The sequence below is a fragment of the Dendrobates tinctorius genome, unplaced genomic scaffold (assembly GCF_039654945.1).
Source record: "Dendrobates tinctorius isolate UK_male_01 unplaced genomic scaffold, ASM3965494v1 ptg000062l, whole genome shotgun sequence".
Lineage (NCBI taxonomy): Eukaryota > Metazoa > Chordata > Amphibia > Anura > Dendrobatidae > Dendrobates > Dendrobates tinctorius.
The window spans coordinates 6481270-6498016 of NW_027361730.1; the positions used below are offsets into that span (position 1 = coordinate 6481270).

At 48.5% G+C, this 16747-nt stretch overlaps 1 long non-coding RNA gene across 1 annotated transcript; it reads right to left on the minus strand.

Moving 5' to 3' along the window:
• Positions 1 to 3471: 3471 nt before the first annotated feature.
• Positions 3472 to 11639, minus strand: LOC141093126 (uncharacterized). Its single transcript, XR_012232985.1, has 2 exons — positions 11109 to 11639; positions 3472 to 5317 (listed from the first exon to the last, which is right to left on the minus strand). It is a non-coding gene; the product is annotated as an uncharacterized lncRNA (long non-coding RNA).
• Between the last annotated feature and the right edge of the window lie 5108 nt (positions 11640 to 16747).

A 16747-nucleotide genomic window follows, 5' to 3' on the forward strand; every position in this document is an offset into this window, starting at 1 on the left:
ACCCATTTGTATCAACTTCTGTGCATATTATCGGGCTAAAATCACCAGGGTATGTAAACATTTGATCAGGGTCATTTGGATGTTTTGGGTTGGCATTATGATTTAAAAAGAGAAAACATAGTAGTTTGCCAATAAATGGCTTCACCCAACCACTAAGGCTGGGTTCACATAGTGTTCGGGTGCTGCGTTTAACGCATCGTTACATAGCGGCATTAATGCTATGTAACGGATACGTTAATGCACCCATACACTCCTATAGACAAGCGCATCGCTAACGCATGTTATAAGCGGCATGCGTTAGCAATGTGCCGTCATTCTGTGACGTACCTTTGGACGCGGTCTGCAGCGTCTGAGGGTCCGTCACTGCTAGCGCAGATGAAGCATCTGTGCTAGCGGGATCACATAACGCGATCGCATTATGGGGGTAGCGTTAATGCAGTCTGTCAACGCTATGCTATACATGTCTTGCTTAACATTCTCCTACAACTACAGGCCAAAAAACAATTTGGCTATGACGTATTACTATTAACCTAATCCTATTACCCTCAACCAAACTAGTAACATGCCAAATTTCTGACCTGGCTATTCTAACTTACACCTACAGTTGTGGCCAAAAGTATTGACACCCCTGCAATTTTGTCAGCTAATACTGTTTCTTCCTGAAAATGATTGCAAACACAAATTCTTTGGTATTATTATCTTCATTTAATTTGTCTTAAATGAAAAAACACAAAAGAGAATGACGCAAAAAGCAAAACATTGATCATTTCACACAAAACTCCAAAAATGGGCCAGACAAAAGTATTGGCACCCTCAGCCTAATACTTGGTTGCACAACCTTTAGCCAAAACTGTATGTGCTTCCTTCTTGGTTGTTCTTTAGATTTTATTCAACATATCTGTTATAATTATATGTGCTGTCTGAGCTTCACTATGTTAGTATTGTTTTTGTCATGATCCAGGACAGGGTTTTGCTTTGGCCCGTCCTGGTCAGACAGGGAGTTAATTGTTTCTGCCTCTCTCTGGCAGAGGGCGGCTATTTAATGTTCACATGACCGTAGGTCCTGTGCCTGCTTGCTAAAACTTCAGCGTTCAGGTCCTGTGCATCTGAACTTTCCAGCTGTTCTTGTCCTCAGGGGTCCCTACAGTGCGGGTGAGTCCCTGCTCAGCGGAGGCTGTACGCCGGCGCTGTCAGGATCCTGACAGTTTTCCTTTCCATCATATTCTGTACCTTTTTCTTATTGTTAGACACCTAAACTATTGTTTTGTGAACAGATTCCTGGCTACTGGCAATTCATTTTCTTCCATTTTGAGTTCCTCCTTGGAACGTCAACCATATCCGGGATTGTGCGCTCAACCTGTGAGCTCATATGGGACAAGCTGAAGAGCCGATTCATGCCTCAGCCAACCACACAAGACTGGGTAAGAATTGCCCAGGGGTTCATGAAAGCCACAGAGTTCCCTAATTGCATAGGTGCCCTTGATGGTAAACACATTCGTGTGAAGAAGCCCCCAAAATCAGGGTCTCGTTACTTTAATTACAAAAAATATTTTTCTGTAGTGATGCTGGCTGTAGCTGACAGCAAATACTGCTTTGTAATTGCTGATATTGGGACATACAGGGAGTGCATCTGATGCTCGCATCTTTCGATATTCCAGATTAGATAGTCATCTTGCTGCGCAAAATTTTAATATTCCCCAACCATGTGTGCTTCCTGGAGCCTCATCCCCACCTGCACCATTTATTATGGTTGCTGATGAGGGTTTTGCACTGTCCAGGCATGCTCTTCGCCCATTTCCACGTCGAAGTTTGGACACCCGTAGGCGAATTTTTAACATGCGACTCATGAGAGCACATCGATTGGTTGAGTGTGCTTTTGGGATCTTTACTAGTAAATGGCGTATCTTTGAAACACAAATCCAGATGCATCCAGACAATGTCCAGGCAGTCATAAAGGCAGCTGTGATTTTGCATAATTTTTCAAGAAAACAAGAACCATCCTTGGATGATTTGGATGAGGAGAGAGTGGTAAATGGGACATTACCAGAGGAAGGCCAGCATGCTACCCAAGTTGCTCAGTCTGGCCTTCAAGTCAGGAATCTTTTTACTGATTATTTTATAACACCAGAGGGTAGTGTGCCATGGCAAACTGAGCTGAACAACTAATGTTAGCTTTACATATGTCTGAATTTTCTAAGTGTCTTTATGAAATTTTTGTGCCATTTGGCTAATAATTTTGTTATGGACTCACAAGACAATTAGGACCCTTGATGTTGGTTGCGGCCTTAAATTTTATGTTAGTAACAGATACATGGCCTTCTCAAAGTCTTATGGTTAACTATACCAAATAACTAATACCTCATTTTGGTTCATTTATGTCTTGGTTTAGGCTAATGTTTACTTGTAGGAAAGTATGTTTTGGCAGCAAGAAAGAATGTGTCTGCAAAAATAAAGACCACCCTGAAGCATTGTGTGTGGTATGGAATGTTAGTGTGACACAGGATGATCAGCTTGAACATACATACTAACATTGATAATTACAAAAGAAATTGCCTTTTCCCAAGCTCAATAGTTTTGCACACTTGAGTCTGTGACATATATATATATCTGCACATGAAAAATATTTGAACTGTGTGCAAAGCATGTCTTCTATCCTGTCATCTCCTGATGTTCTAGCACCCAACCCGCCAGAGTAATGATTGCCTTGTGAGTGTTGAAAATATACACATCTATGTATGTATTGTGTCAGCATATGTTTTTCTATGATAAAAATATGTGTATATATATATATATATTATTGTATGTATGCAAATACGATACATACATATATCTCATTGATATTGCCAGCTGTCATTGTGCTTACTATCTGCATCACATGATTTGCCACCTTTCACAATGCAGTTGGTGTGTCCATTACCAACAGCACTCGCCTAATGTAAGTGTTGGATTGCTGAACTTGTTTAAGCCAGGGAGTTCTATTGTGTCTTGTCATCTTCTTAAAAATTACTATAGCAGCACGCTGAAACTTGTTTTCATTAGTATCCTAAGCCAATGCGAGCTAGCTAAATAATAGTGTCTGAATTTATCATTGCTCAACATAGGTGTAAATGCCAATACATTAGGATTTGTGTAGTATTTCACAAGTTGACACTAGTGTGAATGAGCCGTAACAGTCTGACAAAGTGTGAGCAAACTGTGTGCCCATGATTGTACTTTCTTTAATTATAAAAAACCTACAAACCTTGTGTTCTTCTTTAATTATAGTATATTTCCAGTAATGTATATTATTGGCCATGTGAACAAAACGTACACATATTTAATAAAGATGATCGGCTATATCTACATTGTTAGCAATTGCTGTGTGCCATTACATTTTAGTTTTTACACAATAAACTATGTACTAAATGTGAATGTTTTGATGCCTGTTTGATGTAACAGATTCATTTGTAAAAATAAAACAAAACACATAGGAACAATTAAACAAATTGTTTATTTTTGGTTCCAACATATGGCTTCAAAATGTGTTTTCCATTCCAAAATGAAAAAATAGAAAGCTATGTGTTTAGCTTACAATACAACAAGAGTCTCACCTCCAACCTCCATCCCCCCCCCAAAAAAAAGGGTGCAAACCCACACACACCCAGACATATACCAAACATTTAGGCCGATATCCAAACTATTACAGATAATGAAAGGCTATACAGGAGCCAAAAACTCAATGTGATGGCCTATTAGAACAAAGCACCTTTATAATTTTTGGGAATGTTGTTCTAGCTGCATTTTTTGGGTACTCAACATATTAAGCAAGATTAGTTACAAGGGAAAGACTCGTCACTGGGATTGAGTGTGCTTTCATATTCTGGGCTGGCAGAGTGTGTGTCCATTTGACTTTTAGACAATTGGCCCAGGAGTGTTGGTGTTTGATGAGGTGTGGATGTGAACATTGTAGGGAAAACAGATGGAGATGGTGGATAAGGTTGTGGTTCTAAAGACACTCCTAAAAAGGACGACTGGACATGTTGTGGTTGAACTGAAGTACTTTCTGACTCAGATATCTGGGTGGCATAGGATTGTGATGTAGTATTTTCACCTCTTGTCAAATGGCTGTGTGTAACAAAATGCTCAAACACAGGTGTCTGCTGCCTTGTTGGTAGAGAATAGGGCTGTGGATGGGCAAAACTAACAGCACTACTATCCCCCACAGAGATGATGGAAGGCACGTTTTGAGATTGTTGGCTGTAGGTGCTGGTGGGGGCAGACCCTTGGACATAATGATGTCTGGAGGCACGGGAAGGAGGAACCAAAAAACTGCGAGACCTTTTTTGCAAAGAATGTCTTGAGGCAGGAGCTAAAGACCCAGAAGCATGGCCGCCAATTTGGCCATATCATTGGCTAGAGGCAGGAACAGGGAGGGCCAGAATAAGGGCCGGACATTGGGCCATAATGTTGGCTCGAGGCAGGAGGGCCAGAATAAGGGCCGGACACTTGGCCATAATATTGGCTTGAGGAAGGAGGAGGGCCAGAATAAGGGCCAGACATTTGGCCATAATGTTGGCTCGAGGAAGGAGCAGGAGGGTCAGAATAAGGGCCGGACATTGGGCCATAATGTTGGCTTGAGGAAGGAGCTGGAGGCAAAGGAATGGATGCACCCATGCTCTCAGCTTGTTGTGTTGCTGTGATAGGTTCGGCCTGTGAGGATAGTGTTCCAACATTTGGCACATCTCTGATGTTGGTATCAGATGCCATTTGTATGGGAAGCTGGCCAGCTCGCCATTGTTCTATGGGCCCTAGAACATGGTTGGGTTCCTGCACTCCCTGACATGCAGCAATGAGTGTCAATATAGCAGCCTGTATACGTTCCTGCCGTTCTTCAGGAACTTTTGCTAGGCAGGGGGAGAGGGACCTACAAAGCCGCTCTACTGAATTTTTGAGTGTCAAGGAATTCATGATGGTTAAAACTCGTGCATCAATCAGCTCAGGCAACATTCACGTGTCTTCATGTCGCCTGTTTCATCGATCTCTGAGAGTGTGGGCAAGATAGCGAGGGACATTGGCTGTTGATCCTGCCTGTGGTGCTGGGGCTGATTGTGTTGATGCTGCCTGTGGCACTGGGGCTACTTCTTGTGATGTTGCTTCACCAGATTGTTGTGTGCTTTCCTCAGCAGCATTAGTGGAGGCTTCACCGGCATCAGACACCTGTTCAGGCTGTGTTGGTGGAGTAGGGTCCACTGGGGGTTCGGTCTCCGAGGCTGAGGTACATGCCAATGATCTGTCTGGGGTGGGCGAATCATCTGAGTCATCCAGGTTGTCATACATCCTAGGAGAAAAGACATTGTGGCATAAATCTAAATAATTGACAACAAACACCAAATCAACTAACTAGTTACATTGTGGTAATTTTGGAAAACATGAAGGTAGGTGTTGACTATGGCAATTAATACAGCACGAACCGCTACACGCACAGACGCCGTTGAGGTGTCGTTTCGAAGCCAGCGTCCATGAGAGGTGTGCTAAGTATTTTTCGTGTCGATCGGATTTGTAGTTTTTGCGCAATTTGCGTTTGAAAATTTTTTTCCCGTCATTGGAATGCACTGTGTCCAATGCTTTTCAATGGGAAATGGCAAAACGTGCCCTGAGGCGATTGAAATGGCAGTTGAGCTCATTGATATGCGCAGGCAGACCCAGTTACTATGCCAACGCCTACGAACGTCACATGACGCCCCAAGGACAGAGCTTCTGCCACATAATATCAGCTCTTAAAGCGAAACCCACAGCACAAATGCAAATCTAGCTTCATCACATGACGCATGCCCCTGAGAGAGAATGTGCGCCAAAGTTGATTTAGAAGAAGCCCAGTGAGTCAAACTAGCTCTTAAAGGGCCGACGCGCCAAAGTGATTGTTAAAGGACAGGTGCACCGAAATGAGTCTTAAAGGGCCAACACGCCAAATCGAAAGCTGAGTGACCCCAGGCTCCAAATCGGAGGCTGATCGACCCCGGCCTCCAAATCGAAGGCTGATCGACCCCGGCCTCCAAATCGAAGGCTGATTGACCCCTGCCACAAAATCAGACCCTGAGGGGCCCCCAAGAAAATCGGACCCTGAGGGGCCTCGGCCACAAAATCGGACCCTGATGGGCCCCAGCCACAAAATCGGACCCTGAGGGGCCCCGGCCACAAAATCGGACCCTGAGGGGCCCCAACCACAAAATCGGACCGAGGGGCCCCAACCACAAAATCGGACCCTGAGGGGCCCCAACCACAAAATCGGACCCTGAGGGGCCCCGGCCAGAAAATCGGACCCTGAGGGGCCCAGCTCACAAAATCGGACCCTGAGGGGCCCCGGCCAGAAAATTGGACCCTGAGAGGCCCCGCCCACCAAATTGGACCCTGAGGGGCCCCGCCCACCAAATCGGACCCTGAGGGGCCCCGCCCACCAAATCGGACCCTGAGTGGCCCCACCCACAAAATCGGACCCTGAGTGGCCCCACCCACAAAATCGGACCCTGAGGGGCCCCAACCACAAAATCAGACCCTGAGACGCCCCGGCCACAAAATCGGACCCTGAGAGGCCCCGCCCACCAAATTGGACCCTGAGGGGCCCTGCCCACCAAATCGGACCCTGAGGGGCCCCGCCCACCAAATTGGACCCTGAGGGGCCCCGCCCACCAAATCGGACCCTGAGGGGCCCCGCCCACCAAATCGGACCCTGAGGGGCCCCGCCCACCAAATCGGACCCTGAGTGGCCCCGCCCCAAAAAACGGACCCAGAGTGGCCCCACCCACCAAATCGGACCCTGAGTAGCCCCGCCCCAAAAAACGGACCCAGAGTGGCCCCACCCACCAAATCGGACCCTGAGTGGCCCCACCCACAAAATCGGACCCTGAGGGGCCAAAACCACAAAATCAGACCCTGAGACGCCCCGGCCACAAAATCGGACCCTGAGGAGCCCCAACCACAAAATCAGACCCTGAGAGGTCCCAACCACAAAATCAGACCCTGAGAGGTCCCAACCACAAAATCGGACCCTGAGGGGCCCCTGGACACAAAATCGGACCCTGTGGGGCCCCCGGACACAAAATCGGACCCTGTGGGGCCCCCGGACACAAAATCGGACCCCGAGGGGCCCAACCCATAAAATCGGACCCCGAGGGGCCCAACCCACAAAAACGGACCCTGAGGGGCCCCAACCACAAAATCGGACCCTGAGGGGCCCCACTCACAATATTGGACCCTGAGGGGCCCCACCCACAAAATCGGACCCTGAGGAGCCACACCCACAAAATCTGACCTTGAGGGGCCACACCCACAAAATCGGACCCTGAGGGGCCACACCCACAAAATAGGAGCCTGAGGGATCCCGGCCAACAATTCAAGCTCTGAGGAGCCCAGGCCAAGGAATCAGATCCTGAGGAGCCCCACCCACCAAATCAGACCCTGAGGCCAAAGTGGCCCCTGAGAGGCACCCACAGTTAAAACAGATCCTGAGTTGAAAGTCTTGCAGGGGCAGCAGGCAAGTCTCTTAAAGGGGCAGCCGGGTACCATTTCAAACCACTATCTGTACTTCCTTCAGGAAATACACATCTAGTTCTTCTTATTATTCAGTTGATTTCCGCAATTAATACAGCCCGAACCGCTACACGCACAGACTCTGTTGAGGTGTCGTTTCGAAGCCAGCGTCCATGAGAGGTGTGCTAAGTATTTTTCGTGTCGATCGGATTTGTAGTTTTTGCGCAATTTGCGTTTGAAAAATTTTTTTCCCGTCATTGGAATGCACTGTCTCCAATGCTTTTCAATGGGAAGCTTAAAACATGCCCTGAGGCGATTGAAATGGCAGTTGAGCTCATTGATATGTGCAGGCACACCCAGTTACTATGCCAACGCCTACGAACGTCACATGACCTCTCCAAGACAGAGCTTCTGCCACATAATATCAGCTCTTAAAGCAAAACCCACAGCACAAATGCAAATCTAGCTTCATCACATGACGCATGCCCCTGAGAGAGAATGGGCGCCAAAGTGGATTTAGAAGCCCAGTGAGCCACCCTGGCTCTTAAAGGGCCGACGCGCCAAAGTGATTCTTAAAGAGCCGGCGCACCAAAATAAGTCTTAAAGGGTCGGTGCGCTAAATCGAAAGCTGAGTGACCCAAGGCTCCAAATCGGAGGCTGATAGACCCTGGCCTACAAAAAGGAGGCTGAGCCACCCTGGCAACCAAATCGGACCCAGAGTGGCCCCGGCAACCAAATCGGACCCAGAGTGGCCCCGCCCACCAAATCGGACCCAGAGTGGCCCCGCCCACCAAAGCGGACCCAGAGTGGCCCCGCCAACCAAAGCGGACCCTGAGGGGCCCCGCCCACAAAATCAGACCGTAAGGGGCCCCGCCCACAAAATCGGACCCAGAGTGGCCCCACCCACCAAATCGGACCCAGAGTGGCCCCGCCCACCAAATCGGACCCAGAGTGGCCCCGCCCACCAAATCAGACCCAGAGTGGCCCCGCCCACCAAATCAGACCCAGAGTGGCCCCGCCCACCAAATCAGACCCAGAGTGGCCCCGCCCACCAAATCAGACCCAGAGTGGCCCCGCCCACCAAATCAGACCCAGAGTGGCCCCGCCCACCAAATCAGACCCAGAGTGGCCCCGCCCACCAAATCAGACCCTGAGGGGCCCCACCCACAAAATCGGACCCTGAGAGGCCCCGGCCACAAAATCGGACCCTGAGAGGCCCCGGCCACAAAATCGGACCCTGAGGGGCCCCGGCCACAAAATCGGACCCTGAGGGGCCCCGGCCACAAAATCGGACCCTGAGGGGCCCCGGCCACAAAATCGGACCCTGAGGGGCCCCGGCCACAAAATCGGACCCAGAGTGGCCCCGCCCACCAAATCGGACCCAGAGGGGCCCCACCCACAAAATCGGACCCTGAGGGGCCCCACCCACAAAATCGGACCCTGAGGGGCCCCGGCCACAAAATCGGACCCTGAGAGGCCCCGGCCACAAAATCGGACCCTGAGGGGCCCCGGCCACAAAATCGGACCCTGAGGGGCCCCGGCCACAAAATCGGACCCTGAGGGGCCCCGGCCACAAAATCGGACCCTGAGGGGCCCCGGCCACAAAATCGGACCCTGAGGGGCCCCACCCACAAAATCAGACCCTGAGGGGCCCCGGCCATAAAATCAGACCCTGAGGGGCCCCGGCCATAAAATCAGACCCTGAGGGGCCCCGGCCACAAAATCGTACCCCGAGGTGCCCCGGTCACAAAATCGGACCATGAGGGGCCCCACCCACAAAATCGGACCCTGAGGGGCCCCACCCATAAAATCAGACCCTGAGGGGCCACCACAAAATCGGACCTTGAGGGGCCACACCCACAAAATTAGACCCTGAGGGGCCCCACCCACAAAATTGGACCCTGAGGAATCCCGGCCACTAATTCAAATCCTGAGGAGCCCAGGCCACCGAATCGGATCCTGAGGGGCCCCACCCACCAAATCAGACCCTGAGGCCAAAGTGACCCCTGAGAGGCACCCACATTTAAAACGGATCCTGAGTTGAAAGTCTTGCAGGGGCAGCAGGCAAGTCTCTCTTAAAGGGGCAGCCCAGGCACCATTTCAAACCACTATCTGTACTTCCTTCAGGAAATACACATCTAGTTTACACTTGCAAGGCTAATTTTTTTTACAATTTGCTCTGGAAATTCACACATGGCTAAATATGGCAGCCTAGTTAGGCCAAAGCCCCCAAAATGTGAGACATCTGTACAGATATGGTTTTATACAGTACAGACTGTTAAATATGATATAACACTATTGTTAGCCCATGGAAGAGTACAAAACTTCACATTGTTAACACATGTCTGACAAGTAGCCATTGATTTAGCAAGGTAAATGCTTTTTTTTTTTTACAAATGTAGGATCCCTAAAACAAGTGTGACAGACATGAAGCTAGTGAGCAACACAAAAATACTGCCACAGACACACACTGCATGTTTTTAACATTTTCACCAAGAATGGTTAATGATGAATTTGTATATTACATAGAGGGATCAAACTCTAAACCTAGGACTAAATGTAATATATATGATATGATTCAAGAGACAAATGCACAAAATATTAATCTAATGTGTGTTTTTGCTACACATGTCACCTTGCAAATCTAAATAACCATGTTAAATATGGTCATATGAAAACATTTTGGAATGTGATTGTTAAAAAGGAAGATCTATGGGGTAACTTACCAAACTTTGCCTGCTTGGCTGGTGAATATGTCACCCAACCAGGTCTGGGGTAGAGCTGTTCAGCTACAGCAAACCAAGCACGTTCTATAGCCAGCCTGTCATGGTATCCGTCAGATCGAGTGTCCCAAAGTTCGGGATGTTGCTCCACCAGACGTATAAGCTGTTCTGTGTCCACACGTAGGGCCATAATTTTGTGAAAAATGACCAAACAACAAACTTCCAACCACTATGAGAAGAGTCCAACTTCACCTCACTCCAAATACTGTCCAGACTGTGAGCCAACTTTTTTGCAGACAATGTCTAGACACCTAGCTGGTATTGATACAATTAGTTTAATCTTTAACCCTATATTTTGGAAAATGCACACGGACAGCACATGGACGCCATCCGTGTGCGGTATGTGTTTACACGGACCCATTGACTTGTATGGGTCCGTGTGATCCGTGCTGTTGCACAAAAACGGACATGTCAGCGTATTTTGCACACGGACACACGGTCCGTGAAAACACGCTGACATCTGCATAGACACATTCATTAGAATGTGTCTACGTGTGTCAGTGTCTCCGGTACGTGAGAAAACTGTCACTACACGTACCGGAGCCACTGACGTGTGAAACTGGCCTAAGGTGTCACTCTGACATAGTTGATCCGAGTGACATTAGCTTAATCGGCTCGAATCCCTCACATGAGAGAATCGACGACCGTGTGACATAATTTGTGGCAAAAACTGTCTGTCATGACTCACACCACATTTATAATGTACGAAAAGAAAAAAAAAACCTGTTTGGGAGAGAAGAACAAACAAAATGCAGTGCCCTAAGTGCGTAAACACAATATATATTAGTCTTTGATGGGTACACAACTTCATGCACTCACCTGATGGCTTTAGACTGTGTATCCTCAAAAAAATCCTCTGGGATACTTTTCAATGGACAGGGCTTGCAGCTTGCGTCGGGTGGATCCAAGTGAAAGAGCCAAACACAGGCTCGCACAGGACAAGTAAATCAAAACAAACGCATCCATCTTTGGATGTGAGTCTCGAGAAGCTGCCATTCATGGGCTGGATGTGTTCATTTTGATTCACATTTATAATGTGTTTTAGATGCTTTTTGCATCATAGCTGAGAACATGCTTGGCCTCATTGAAAAGCATGGTGATTTAATAGAAAAACCTTATAAACCAATGTGCAACATCATGCACCATAATTGTAGTGCGCATTTCTGGCACAAAGTAAGCAAACTAATAGGTAGTGTAAACTTAGATCAGCCAGTCATAAAATTAGACAGATTTGTCAAACTGAATTAACCACTTTGATAATTTTGTTTCATTTAAGAATGCCTAATTTAACCCCTTTCCAACATCAGGTGTAATAGTACGCTGATGTCAGACTCTCTTCCTTTGATATGGACTCCGGCGGTGAGCCCACATCTTTCCCAGGACATGTCAGTTGTTTTGAACAGCTGACATGTGCCTGGAATAGCTGCAGGTGGAATCACGATCCACCTATGGCTATTAACCCGTTAAATGCCACTGTCAAACTCTGATAGTGGCATTCAACAAGCCCTTCCGGCAATCATGTCAGAAATACGCCCACCGGTGACCCGCATCGCGTGATTGTGGGTCACCGGTGTGTTAGCATGACAACTGGTGCTATCCTGGGGACCTCTATGGTTGTCAGTAGAGTTGAGCGACTTTTGGTTTTTTAGGGTCGCGTTTCGTTTCGTGAAACCCGACTTTTCCAAAAGTCGGGTCGAGCAAGATCGTCCGATTATAGGGAAAAGTCGGGGTCGTCCCGAAACACGAAACCCAATGTAAGTCAATGGGGAATAAAAGTCGGCAGTGAGAGGAGGACAGGAAACACACCTACAGTGCCCATTTGAATGCCAAAAGCATCAATTCTTCTTTCTTAAGCTTGTCAACCTTAATTAACTTCATAATACAAGTTACGCACTGAAAAATGGGGGTTATTTGGCTACAAACTGTGGGGGGGGGAGGGCTGGCTCCAGGTTTTCATGTGCCCTGGGCGAAAGAGCGCCCCTTTAACACATACCACAACTCATCATGCTCCGATACGGCAGAGAAATAGCGGTATAATCCAATGAAAAATACCTCACTTTTTACATCTCATGACGAGGCCCATCTATTTCTCCATACAGAATCATTGGTCCCATATAATGTTTGAAACAGTATTTGATGAGCTCCACATAATGCTACAGTATATGATGGTCCCCATGGATGAAGCTCCACTGTCTTATGGGCCCAAATAATGCTCCAAACATAATGGGCCCCATTTCTAATGCTCTAGTGTATAATGGGCCCTGTAAATGCTGCTCCAGTGTCTGATGTCCACCTTTGGAATGTTCCAGTGTATGGTGGGCCCCATCTATCATTCTCCAGAGTATAATGCTCCCCAAAAATTGCTGTCCCAACATTGAAAACAATCAAATAAGTCTCCTCGCTAGGGAATCCCTGTACTTGTCTGGACAGGTGCTGTAGCTTGCTTAACAGCTCGCCAGCCGTTCTCACGCCCAGTATGGATTACACGTGATTGCACAAAGGTGAGAAAGGGTACCGTATCCCCAGATAACATGTATGGATAGCGTACACATTCAAAATATATGTCTCAGGAGGCAGGCTCAGACGGTGTTAGGCCCAGTATGGATTGCATGTGATTGCACAAAGCTTAGAAAGTGTACCGTATCACCGGATAACATGTATGGATAGCGTACACATTCAAAATATATGTCTATACAGCATGAGGCAGGCTCAGACGGTGTTAGGCCCAGTATGGATTGCACGTGATTGCACAAAGGTTAGAAAGGGTACCGTATCACCGGATAACATGTATGGATAGCGTACACATTCAAAATATATGTCTATACAGCATGAGGCAGGCTCAGACGGTGTTAGGCCCAGTATGGATTGCACGTGATTGCACAAAGGTTAGAAAGGGTACCGTATCCCCGGATAACATGTATGGATAGCGTACACATTCAAAATATATGTCTATACATCAGGAGGCAGGCTCAGACGGTGTCAGGCACAGTATGGATTTGACGGCCCAGATTACACAGCGGAGGAGCAGGGAGAGGTAAAGATTGCAAATGCTGGGGCCCTGCCCAAGCAAGGGGGCCCACTCATGGGCGTCGGTACTGGCACTGGGCCCCTCATAGTACAGTGGTGTGTCTGACGGCGGGTGTGCACCACCACCGTCAGAGACACTTGATTGCACTATGAGGGACCCTGTGCCAGTGCCCGCGCCCAAGAGTCGGCCTACCCACCTGTCCAGGGCAACGGCACTCGCACGGTGTCGTGCGCTAGGTGGTGACTCCGGCCATGGGGGGGGAGGCAGCACAGTTAGGGAGTTTTAGAAAGTGGCATATGTTGATGTTGGACATTCAGCTGATGCAAAAGGCGAAATAGGTGAAGTACCAGGAAGAGGTGGACCAAAGCAAGCCATTTTTCTGTCACCCTATGTGTCATCAGGGGAAGGTGGGACAAAATCCTTGGAAACCCATGCGTGGTTCATTTTAATGAAGGTTAGATCATCCACATTTTGGGTTGACAGACGGGTCCTTTTTTCTGTCAGGATTGATCCAGCTGCACTGAAGACTCTTTCCGATAGCACACTTGCAGCTGGGCAAGCGAGCTCCTGTAAGGCATATTGGGCCAATTCAGGCCAGGTGTCCAGTTTAGCGGCCCAATAGTCAAAGGGGAATGACCTGTGTGGGAGAACATCGATATGGGAGGAAAAGTAGTTTGTAACCATAGTTGACAACTGCTGTCTCCTGTCACTTTCCATCGATGCTGTATTACCAGTTGTGTGAGCGGTATTTGAAAAATCAGTCCACAACATTGTCATGAAACCCCTGTCTCCAACGCCACTTCTGCTGTGTGCACCACGAACACCTCTGCCAAGCTGCCCCCGGCCCGTACGGCTCGTGTGAGAACCATCACCGCTGCTGTGTGCTGGGAATGCCTCAAGCAACCGATTTACCAGAGTTGCTTGTTTATTAGCCAATATTAGGTCAAGGTTCTCCTGTGGCATGATGTTTTGTAATTTGCCTTTATAGCGTGGATCCAGGATGCTGGCCAACCAGTAGTCGTCATCGTTCATCATTTTGGCAATGCGGGGGTCCCTTTTTAGGATCCGCAAGGCATAATCTGACATGTGGGCCAATGTTCCCGGTGTCAATGATGCACTGCGAGTGCTGGGTGGAGGAGCACTTTCTGGCAAATCCACATCCCTCCAGTCACGCACAAACCCTGTACCAGACCTTGCCACGCCAACATTTTCACTTGCCCCACGAGATGCATCCTCCTCCCCTAAGTAATCATCCCCATCATCATCCTCCTCTTCTTCCTCCACCTCGTCCAGGAGAGGTCCCTGAGCAGACAATGGCTGAATGTCATCAAGGATTCCCTCCTCCTCTTCCTCCTCATCAACATTGGCTGCAGACGCCTGCTCCTTAAGGTGCGTCAAAGTTTGCATGAGCAGACACATAAGTGGGATGCTCATGCTTAGGATGGCGTCGTCTGCGCTTACCAGCCGTGTGCATTCCTCAAAACATTGAAGGACTTTACAAAGGTCTTTCAGCTTCGACCACTGCACACCTGTCAACTCCATGTCTGCTCTCAAAGTGCCTGGCCGTGTATCCTCCCACAAATGCATTATGGCCTGCCTCTGCTCGTACAGCCGCTCCACCATGTGCAGGGTGGAGTTCCACCTTGTTGCAATGTCGATAATGAGGCGGTGGTTGGGAAGGTGGAGCAATCGCTGCAGCTTCTGCATATGAACGGAGTGTACAGGCGACCGGCGGATGTGCGCGCACAGTCTTCGCACCTTATGGAGCAGGGCTGTTAACTCCGGATAATTTTTGAGGAAGCACTGCACCACCAGGTTCAAGGTGTGAGCCAAGCAAGGTATGTGGCTGAGTTTTGAAAGGGCTATGGCTGCCACAAAATTACGGCCGTTATCACTAACTACCTTGCCTGCCTCAAGATGTACACTGCCCAGCCATGATTCAGTATGTCGCTTCAAGTACTCGGCCAGCACCTCGGCGGTGTGTCTGTCGCCCAAACACATCATCTGCAACACAGCCTGCTGACGCTTTCCACTAGCTGCTCGATAGGGGGACACATCGTGTGCAACAGTGGCAGCTGCAGATGGAGTGCTCGAACGACTGCGCTCTGTGGACGAGCTTTCGCTTCTGGAGGAGGAGGAGGAGGGTCGAACGCCTACAGCCAACTGTTTCCTATACCGTGGGCTAGGCAGCACTGTCCCACCACCGCTGTCCCCTGTGGACCCTGCATCCACCACATTAACCCAGTGCGCAGTGATGGACACGTAACGGCCCTGGCCATGCCGACTGGACCATGCATCAGTTGTGAGGTGCACCTTTCCGCTCACTGACTGCTTGAGTGCATGGACAATGTGGTCTTTCACATGATGGTGGAGGGCTGGGATGGCTTTGCGAGAGAAGAAGTGGTGACTGGGTAGGTCATAGTGTGGTACTGCATAGGCCATGAGTTTGCGGAAAGCTGTGCTTTCCACCAACCGAAAGGGCATCATCTCAAACGAGATTAGTTTGGCAATGTGGGCGTTCAAACCCAGTGTACGTGGATGAGAGACTGAGTACTTTCTTGACCTACTCATAGTGTCTGGGAGGGTGAGCTGGACTTGATAGCTGCATATGGTGGAAGTAGCGGTGGACAGGGCGGACTGAGAGAGGGTTGATGATGGTGATGGAGTTGGTGTTCTTTCTGATGGCCTAGAATCAGTCTTTCGTTGATATAACAGTGGGATTCCCTGACTGCTGTGGTCTTGCAACGACACCTCAACATTTGCTGCTGTGCTAACCGGTGGGCTTACAGTGGGGGAAACAATGTAGCGTTGCTGACTACCTTCGTTGTGATCAGTTGCACATGTGGCACTTGAGGTTTGGTGTTGTGTCCATGCTTGCAAGTGCATGGTGTTTAAATGTCTAAGCATGCAACTGGTATTCAAATTTTTCAGATTTTTCCCTCGGCTAAAGGTCTTTGCGCACTTCTTACAGATAACCTTGGCCTGATCATGAGGATTTTGTTCAAAAAAGTGCCACACTGCACTCTTCCTACTTTGGCAGACATTTTGCGGCCTAGCACGCTGTGATCTTTTAACCCTCTGGACAAGCTGTCCAGCAACTCTTTTGATGTTTGGAACCTGTCTTTGGAGTGCTCCGGGCCTGCCAGATAACAGCTGTTGCGATGTCGATGTCTGCTGTGGATGCTCCTCATCTGAGCTATTGGAAGCAGCACCCTCTTCCCCCAATGGATGCCAATCTGGGTCAACAACTGGGTCATCCATCACCTCCTCTTCTATGTCATGTGCACCTTCCTCTGTGTCACCGTGTATGGTGGTATAGTGTGCGGGAAGGGGCACCTGAGTCTCATCAGGGTCAGAATCTGGCTCTGTACACTGCGAGGACAATGTAGTGCTCTGAGTGAATGTACCAGCAGAATCATCCATCAGCAGC